Genomic DNA, 10,593 nt, shown 5'->3' on the forward strand with positions numbered 1-10,593 from the left:
TAGTTCTTGTTTAAAGTCCTTTGCAGATCTGGCTTTAAGAGTCTCTATAGCTCTGGTTTTAAGGGTCTACACAGCTCTGGTTTTAAGGGTCTACACAGCTCTGGTTTTAAGGGTCTACAGAGCTCTGGTTTTAAGGGTCTACACAGCTCCGATTTTATTAAGGGTCTCTACAGTTCTGATTTTAGGGTTTCACAGCTCTGGTTTTAAGAGTCTCAACAGCTCTGGTTTTAGGGCTTTACAGCTCTGGTTTTAAGAGTCTCTACAGCTTTGGTTTTAAGGGCCTCTATAGCTCTGGTGTTAAAGGCCTCCACGTCTCTGGTTTTAAAGGCTACTAACACCTGAAGAACTGTAACAATACTACCACCCAACCTCCAGAGAAAAGTAAGTAAATTAAGTAAAAGTAAGAAAAATGCAAGAAAAAGTAAAAGTATTCAAAAGTAAGTAAAAGTAATATAATTAATTAAATAAGTACAGTAAGAAGTAAATAAGTAAGTAAAGTATATTTATGCATAATAACACTGTTTTATATGATTATAATATTCTGATATACTAACATACTTGTACTTTACCAATGATAACCTGCAAAAATGAAATTAATCTAAATTAATTATTTCTACCGGGGGTCCACTAGTGTCGGATTCCAACTAGTGCCTCAAATTATTATTATTATTATTATTATTATTATTATTATTATTATTATTATTATTATTATTATTATTAACATTATTCATTCACGAAGAAAGCCTAGAGCAAATAATATTGTTGCAGAAATAACACCAGGAGGCAGCTCTGATGAAAACTCACACTCACACGAGCTTTTAAATCTCTGCACAAAATTCAATTTAAACCAGCAAATAATAGAGCCTACTAGACTGGAGAATACACTAGACCTCATATTCACTAACAATGATGATCTGATAAGAAATGTCACCATATCAAAAACAATATACTCAGATCACAACATAATTGAGGTTCAGACATGTATGCGAGGAGCCCCAGACCGACAAAATGAGACTAGTCACGAGGGAGCATTCACCAAATTCAACTTCAATAACAAAAACATAAAGTGGGACCAAGTAAACCAAGTCCTAACCGATATAAGCTGGGAAGATATACTAAGCAACACAGACCCAAACTTATGCCTAGAACAGATTAACTCGGTGGCACTCGATGTATGCACAAGGCTTATTCCTCTAAGAAAAAGGAGGAGTAGATGTAAAATAGAAAGAGACAGGCGCTCCCTTTACAGGCGACGGAAAAGAATAACAGAGCGGCTAAAAGAGGTCAATATATCTGAAATGCGCAGGGAGACACTGGTCAGAGAAATAGCAAGCATCGAACTTAAGCTAAAAGAATCCTTTAGGAGTCAGGAATCGCGGGAAGAACTAAAAGCTATAAATGAAATCGAAAGAAACCCAAAGTATTTCTTCTCCTATGCCAAATCAAAATCGAGAACAACGCCCAGTATTGGGCCCCTACTTAAACAAGATGGGTCCTACACAGATGACAGCAAGGAAATGAGTGAACTACTCAAGTCCCAATATGACTCAGTTTTTAGCAAGCCGCTAACCAGACTGAGAGTCGAAGATCAAAATGAATTTTTTATGAGAGAGCCACAAAATTTGATTAACACAAGCCTATCCGATGTTATCCTGACGCCAAATGACTTCGAACAGGCGATAAATGACATGCCCATGCACTCTGCCCCAGGGCCAGACTCATGGAACTCTGTGTTCATCAAGAACTGCAAGAAGCCCCTATCACGAGCCTTTTCCATCCTATGGAGAGGGAGCATGGACACGGGGGTCGTCCCTCAGTTACTAAAAACAACAGACATAGCCCCACTCCACAAAGGGGGCAGTAAAGCAACAGCAAAGAACTACAGACCAATAGCACTAACATCCCATATCATAAAAATCTTTGAAAGGGTCCTAAGAAGCAAGATCACCACCCATCTAGAAACCCATCAGTTACACAACCCAGGGCAACATGGGTTTAGAACAGGTCGCTCCTGTCTGTCTCAACTACTGGATCACTACGACAAGGTTCTAAATGCACTAGAAGACAAAAAGAATGCAGATGTAATATATACAGACTTTGCAAAAGCCTTCGACAAGTGTGACCATGGCGTAATAGCGCACAAAATGCGCGCTAAAGGAATAACAGGAAAAGTCGGTCGATGGATCTATAATTTCTTCACTAACAGAACACAGAGAGTAGTCGTCAACAGAGTAAAGTCCGAGGCAGCTACGGTGAAAAGCTCTGTTCCACAAGGCACAGTACTAGCTCCCATCTTGTTCCTCATCCTCATATCCGACATAGACAAGGATGTCAGCCACAGCACCGTGTCTTCCTTTGCAGATGACACCCGAATCTGCATGACAGTGTCTTCCATTGCAGACACTGCAAGGCTCCAGGCGGACATCAACCAAATCTTTCAGTGGGCTGCAGAAAACAATATGAAGTTCAACGATGAGAAATTTCAATTACTCAGATATGGTAAACATGAGGAAATTAAATCTTCATCAGAGTACAAAACAAATTCTGGCCACAAAATAGAGCGAAACACCAACGTCAAAGACCTGGGAGTGATTATGTCGGAGGATCTCACCTTCAAGGACCATAACATTGTATCAATCGCATCTGCTAGGAAAATGACAGGATGGATAATGAGAACCTTCAAAACTAGGGAGGCCAAGCCCATGATGACACTCTTCAAGTCACTTGTTCTATCTAGGCTGGAATATTGCTGCACTCTAACAGCACCTTCCAAGGCAGGTGAAATTGCCGACCTAGAAAATGTACAGAGAACTTTCACGGCGCGCATAACGGAGATAAAACACCTCAATTACTGGGAGCGCTTGAGGTTTCTAAACCTGTATTCCCTGGAACGCAGGAGGGAGAGATACATGATTATATACACCTGGAAAATCCTAGAGGGACTAGTACCGAACTTGCACACGAAAATCACTCACTACGAAAGCAAAAGACTTGGCAGACGATGCACCATCCCCCCAATGAAAAGCAGGGGTGTCACTAGCACGTTAAGAGACCATACAATAAGTGTCAGGGGCCCGAGACTGTTCAACTGCCTCCCAGCACACATAAGGGGGATTACCAACAGACCCCTGGCAGTCTTCAAGCTGGCACTGGACAAGCACCTAAAGTCAGTTCCTGATCAGCCGGGCTGTGGCTCGTACGTTGGTTTGCGTGCAGCCAGCAGCAACAGCCTGGTTGATCAGGCGCTGATCCACCAGGAGGCCTGGTCACGGACCGGGCCGCGGGGGCGTTGACCCCCGAAACTCTCTCCAGGTAAACTCCAGAGCACTTACAGCGCCTGGGAGCTAGAAAGAAGTGGAGAATAGATCCACTTCCTCTGATTCCAGAGCCCCTCACAGACATCATGTCAAGGCCAATGGAAATAAGTCACTCTGTCTGACTTTTTTTGGGTTATCCTAGGTTCTCTATACATATTCTGGTATGTATGGTAATCTATGTAACTGTATTTGTGTATACCGAATAAACTTACTAACAGTTGCTATTGACGCTCCTGGCCATAATGAATAATAATAATAATAATAATAATAATAATAATAATAATAATAATAATAATAATAATAATAATAATAATAATAATAATAACAGAACAAAGATAAATAGAATGTGAAGATGCGCCAGTCTCATGCATACTGTAGGCGGAGTAAGGTTAGGGTATGTTAGTAAATTTATTTAGGTACAACTAGACATAAGTGCAGTTACATAAGTTTTAGGTGATTACAGTTGCATTACGTAGTAATATTTGTATAAACTAGGAGTATTGTGGAAAATTTTGATTTTTCCTAAATTCAGCATGAGTAAATCTGAATAAAACAATAGTGTAATAAAATATGATGCTGATTTGACCCTTTTAAGAAATTTAAAGTAGAGAAGTGTAGAGAAGCTGCTGAATGACGTGAAGGATGAGACACCATAATGAATTTGATTTGTTAGAACACTGGTTGTCGTGGGAAATTCTGTTATAATTCAGCGTCTTCAGAGCCAAACTGGGGAGTTTTTAGCCATGTAAATGTCCCCTGCTGAAGAAATGGGACAGGAAATTTGCAGGACCTCAAAAATTACGTGTGGATGGCAGAAGATAAGGATACGGCCATCACTCACAGGAAGTGCACCATTAGTCCTTGCATTTAGATCTCTAGCTGGCCAGTGTAGGGTCTAGGTGTCAGGTTGGTGTTGTGGTGTGATCCATAAAAGTAATTAAATGGTAAGTGGTAATGAGAATTTCTTTTGTGTACCCTAGAAGGCCTAATCATATACAGTCTATATTATATCATATATATATATATATATATATATATATATATATATATATATATATATATATATATATATATATATATATATATATATATATATATATAATATTATTGTAACCACAAACAAGTGGTATTGATCAATAACAACACTGCAATAACCAAGGATTCAAACCCATGTTGTACTGGCCTGCCATTGTGAGCGAGAATCACATGACGCCTTAACCCACAAGACCACCCAATCCTACAAGAAACAAGTACCCAGCCAAGCTAGGTGTGTTACTCTTGGTCCGAGGACATTTGGAGGTGTGGGAGCTTTCAAACTAATATCATTTTCTTCCCTGTTTGGAGTACCTGGAGTTTACCTGGAGAGAGTTCCGGGGGTCAACGCCCCCGCGGCCCGGTCTGTGACCAGGCCTCCTGGTGGATCAGAGCCTGATCAACCAGGCTGTTACTGTTGGCTGCACGCAAACCAACGTACGACCCACAGCCCGGCTGGTCAGGAACCGACTTTAGGTGCTTGTCCAGTGCCAGCTTGAAGACTGCTAGGGGTCTGTTGGTAATCCCCCATATGTATGCTGGGAGGCAGTTGAACAGTCTCGGGCCCCTGACACTTATTGTATGGTCTCTTAACGTGCTAGTGACACCCCTGCTTTTCATTGGGGGGATGTTGCATCGTCTGCCAAGTCTTTTGCTTTCGTGGTGAGTGATTTTCGTGTGCAAGTTCAGTACTAGTCCCTCTAGGATTTTCCAGGTGTATATAATCATGTATCTCTCCCGCCTGCTTTCCAGGGAATACAGGTTTAGGAACCTCAAGCGCTCCCAGTAATTGAGGTGTTTTATCTCCGTTATGCGCACCGTGAAGGTTCTCTGTACATTTTCTAGGTCAGCAATTTCACCTGCCTTGAAAGGTGCTGTTAGTGTGCAGCAATATTCCAGCCTAGATAGAACAAGTGACCTGAAGAGTGTCATCATGGGCTTGGCATCCCTCGTTTTGAAGGTTCTCATTATCCATCCTGTCATTTTTCTAGCAGATGCGATTGATACAATGTTATGGTCCTTGAAGGTGAGATCCTCCGACATGATCACTCCCAGGTCTTTGACGTTGGTGTTTCGCTCTATTTTGTGGCCAGAATTTGTTTTGTACTCTGATGAAGATTTAATTTCCTCGTGTTTACCATATCTGAGTAATTGAAATTTCTCATCGTTGAACTTCATATTGTTTTTCTGCAGCCCACTGAAAGATTTGGTTGATGTCCGCCTGGAGCCTTGCAGTGTCTGCAATGGAAGACACTGCCATGCAGATTCGGGTGTCATCTGCAAAGGAAGACACGGTGCTGTGGCTGACATCCTTGTCTATGTCGGATATGAGGATGAGGAACAAGATGGGAGCGAGTACTGTGCCTTGTGGAACAGAGCTTTTCACCGTAGCTGCCTCGGACTTTACTCTGTTGACTACTACTCTCTGTGTTCTGTTAGTGAGGAAATTATAGATCCATCGACCGACTTTTCCTGTTATTCCTTTAGCACGCATTTTGTGCGCTATTACGCCATGGTCACACTTGTCGAAGGCTTTTTGCAAAGTCTGTATATATTACATCTGCATTCTTTTTGTCTTCTAGTGCATCTAGGACCTTGTCGTAGTGATCCAATAGTTGAGACAGACAGGAGCGACCTGTTCTAAACCCATGTTGCCCTGGGTTGTGTAACTGATGGGTTTCTAGATGGGTGGTGATCTTGTTTCTTAGGACCCTTTCAAAGATTTTTATGATATGGGATGTTAGTGCTATTGGTCTGTAGTTCTTTGCTGTTGCTTTACTGCCCCCTTTGTGGAGTGGGGCTATGTCTGTTGTTTTTAGTAACTGTGGGACGACCCCCGTGTCCATGCTCCCTCTCCATAGGATGGTAAAGGCTCGTGATAGGGGCTTCTTGCAGTTCTTGATGAACACGGAGTTCCATGAGTCTGGCCCTGGGACAGAGTGCATGGGCATGTCATTTATCGCCTGTTCGAAGAAATTTGGTGTCAGGATAATACCTGGAGTTTACCTGGAGAGAGTTTCGGGGGTCAACGCCCCCGCGGCCCGGTCTGTGACCAGGCCTCCTGGTGGATCAGCGCCTGATCAACCAGGCTGTTGCTGCTGGCTGCACGCAAACCAACGTACGAGCCACAGCCCGGCTGATCAGGAACTGACTTTAGGTGCTTGTCCAGTGCCAGCTTGAAGACTGCCAGGGGTCTGTTGGTAATCCCCCTTATGTGTGCTGGGAGGCAGTTGAACAGTCTCGGGCCCCTGACACTTATTGTATGGTCTCTTAACGTGCTAGTGACACCCCTGCTTTTCATTGGGGGGATGGTGCATCGTCTGCCAAGTCTTTTGCTTTCGTAGTGAGTGATTTTCGTGTGCAAGTTCGGTACTAGTCCCTCTAGGATTTTCCAGGTGTATATAATCATGTATCTCTCCCTCCTGCGTTCCAGGGAATACAGGTTTAGAAACCTCAAGCGCTCCCAGTAATTGAGGTGTTTTATCTCCGTTATGCGCGCCGTGAAAGTTCTCTGTACATTTTCTAGGTCGGCAATTTCACCTGCCTTGAAAGGTGCTGTTAGAGTGCAGCAATATTCCAGCCTAGATAGAACAAGTGACCTGAAGAGTGTCATCATGGGCTTGGCCTCCCTAGTTTTGAAGGTTCTCATTATCCATCCTGTCATTTTTCTAGCAGATGCGATTGATACAATGTTATGGTCCTTGAAGGTGAGATCCTCCGACATAATCACTCCCAGGTCTTTGACGTTGGTGTTTCGCTCTATTTTGTGGCCAGAATTTGTTTTGTACTCTGATGAAGATTTAATTTCCTCATGTTTACCATATCTGAGTAATTGAAATTTCTCATCGTTGAACTTCATATTGTTTTCTGCAGCCCACTGAAAGATTTGGTTGATGTCCGCCTGGAGCCTTGCAGTGTCTGCAATGGAAGACACTGTCATGCAGATTCGGGTGTCATCTGCAAAGGAAGACACGGTGCTGTGGCTGACATCCTTGTCTATGTCGGATATGAGGATGAGGAACAAGATGGGAGCTAGTACTGTGCCTTGTGGAACAGAGCTTTTCACCGTAGCTGCCTCGGACTTTACTCTGTTGACGACTACTCTCTGTGTTCTGTTAGTGAGGAAATTATAGATCCATCGACCGACTTTTCCTGTTATTCCTTTAGCGCGCATTTTGTGCGCTATTACGCCATGGTCACACTTGTCGAAGGCTTTTGCAAAGTCTGTATATATTACATCTGCATTCTTTTTGTCTTCTAGTGCATTTAGGACCTTGTCGTAGTGATCCAGTAGTTGAGACAGACAGGAGCGACCTGTTCTAAACCCATGTTGCCCTGGGTTGTGTAACTGATGGGTTTCTAGATGGGTGGTGATCTTGCTTCTTAGGACCCTTTCAAAGATTTTTATGATATGGGATGTTAGTGCTATTGGTCTGTAGTTCTTTGCTGTTGCTTTACTGCCCCCTTTGTGGAGTGGGGCTATGTCTGTTGTTTTTAGTAACTGAGGGACGACCCCCGTGTCCATGCTCCCTCTCCATAGGATGGAAAAGGCTCGTGATAGGGGCTTCTTGCAGTTCTTGATGAACACAGAGTTCCATGAGTCTGGCCCTGGGGCAGAGTGCATGGGCATGTCATTTATCGCCTGTTCGAAGTCATTTGGCGTCAGGATAACATCGGATAGGCTTGTGTTAATCAAATTTTGTGGCTCTCTCATAAAAAATTCATTTTGATCTTCGACTCTCAGTCTGGTTAGCGGCTTGCTAAAAACTGAGTCATATTGGGACTTGAGTAGCTCACTCATTTCCTTGCTGTCATCTGTGTAGGACCCATCTTGTTTAAGTAGGGGCCCAATACTGGACGTTGTTCTCGATTTTGATTTGGCATAGGAGAAGAAATACTTTGGGTTTCTTTCGATTTCATTTATGGCTTTTAGTTCTTCCCGCGATTCCTGACTCCTAAAGGATTCTTTTAGCTTAAGTTCGATGCTTGCTATTTCTCTGACCAGTGTCTCCCTACGCATTTCAGATATATTGACCTCTTTTAGCCGCTCTGTTATTCTTTTCCGTCGCCTGTAAAGGGAGCGCCTGTCTCTTTCTATTTTACATCTACTCCTCCTTTTTCTTAGAGGAATAAGCCTTGTGCATACATCGAGTGCCACCGAGTTAATCTGTTCTAGGCATAAGTTTGGGGTCTGTGTTGCTTAGTATATCTTCCCAGCTTATATCGGTTAGGACTTGGTTTACTTGGTCCCACTTTATGTTTTTGTTATTGAAGTTGAATTTGGTGAATGCTCCCTCGTGACTAGTCTCATTTTGTCGGTCTGGGGCTCCACGCATACATGTCTGAACCTCAATTATGTTGTGATCTGAGTATATTGTTTTTGATATGGTGACATTTCTTATCAGATCATCATTGTTAGTGAAGATGAGGTCTAGTGTATTCTCCAGTCTAGTAGGCTCTATTATTTGCTGGTTTAAATTGAATTTTGTGCAGAGATTTAAAAGCTCGTGTGAGTGTGAGTTTTCATCAGAGCTGCCTCCTGGTGTTATTACTGCAACAATATTATTTGCTATATTCCTCCATTTTAGGTGCCTTAAGTTGAAATCCCCCAGGAGCAAGATGTTGGGTGCAGGAGCTGGAAGATTTTCCAGACAGTGGTCAATTTTTAACAGCTGTTCCTGGAATTGCTGGGATGTTGCATCCGGAGGCTTGTAGACTACCACAATGACTAGGTTTTGGTTCTCGACCTTTACTGCTAAAACTTCCACTACGTCATTTGAGGCATTAAGCAGTTCTGTGCAAACAAGTGACTCTGTGTAGGACCCATCTTGTTTAAGTAGGGGCCCAATACTGGACGTTGTTCTCGACTTTGATTTGGCATAGGAGAAAAAATACTTTGGGTTTCTTTCGATTTCATTTATGGCTTTTAGTTCTTCCCGCGATTCCTGACTCCTATAAGATTCTTTTAGCTTAAGTTCGATGCTTGCTATTTCTCTGACCAGTGTCTCCCTACGCATTTCAGATATGAACATCAAAATGGTATACAATACCGACAGGTTGTTAGGTTAGACACATATGCAACATTTCAGATATATTGACCTCTTTTAGCCGCTCTGTTATTCTTTTCCGTCGCCTGTAAAGGGAGCGCCTGTCTCTTTCTATTTTACATCTACTCCTTTTTCTTAGAGGAATAAGCCTTGTGCATACATCGAGTGCCACCAAGTTAATCTGTTCTAGGCATTAGTTGGGGTCTGTGTTGCTTAGTATATCTTCCCAGCTTATATCGGTTAGGACTTGGTTTACTTGGTCCCACTTTATGTTTTTGTTATTGAAGTTGAATTTGGTGAATGCACCCTCGTGATTAATCTCATTATGTCGGTCTGGGGCTCCACGCATACATGTCTGAACCTCAATTATGTTGTGATCTGAGCATATTGTTTTTGATATGGTGACATTTCTTATCAGATCATCATTGTTAGTGAAGATGAGGTCTAGTGTATTCCAGTCTAGTTGGCTCTATTATTTGCTGGTTTAAATTGAATTTTGTGCAGAGATTTAAAAGCTCGTGTGAGTGTGAGTTTTCATCAGAGCTGCCTCCTGGTGTTATTGCTGCAACAATATTATTTGCTATATTCCTCCATTTTAGGTGCCTTAAGTTGAAATCCCCCAGGAGCAAGATGTTGGGTGCAGGAGCGTGCAGATTTTCCAGACAGTGGTCAATTTTTAACAGCTATTCCTGGAATTGCTGGGATGTTGCATCCGGAGGCTTGTAGACTACCACAATGACTAGGTTTTGGTTCTCGATCTTTACTGCTAAAACTTCCACTACATCATTTGAGGCATTAAGCAGTTCTGTGCAAACAAGTGACTCTGCAATGTACAGGCCAACCCCCTTTTGCCTGTTCACTCTGTCACATCTGTATAGGTTGTAACCTGGGATCCATATTTCGTTGTCCAAGTGATCCTTTATGTGGGTCTCAGTGAAAGCCGCGAACATTGCCTTTGCCTCTGTAAGCAGTCCACGGATGAAAGGTATTTTGTTGTTTGTTGCTGGCTTTAGACCCTGTATATTTGCAAAGAAGAACGTCATCGGACTGGTGGTATTGTTGGTACTGGGGGGATTTTTTTCCGGCATTAGTATCTGTATCTGTTGGTTTGGAGTGGAGGCCATCGACTGTGGTTCCACTCCAGGAATGACTGGATTTGGTGTACGATTTCTGCCATTTTCTGCCAGTTTTTTTCC

The sequence above is a fragment of the Cherax quadricarinatus genome, chromosome 1, assembly GCF_038502225.1.
Source record: "Cherax quadricarinatus isolate ZL_2023a chromosome 1, ASM3850222v1, whole genome shotgun sequence".
In the NCBI taxonomy this organism is placed as follows: Eukaryota; Metazoa; Arthropoda; class Malacostraca; order Decapoda; family Parastacidae; genus Cherax; species Cherax quadricarinatus.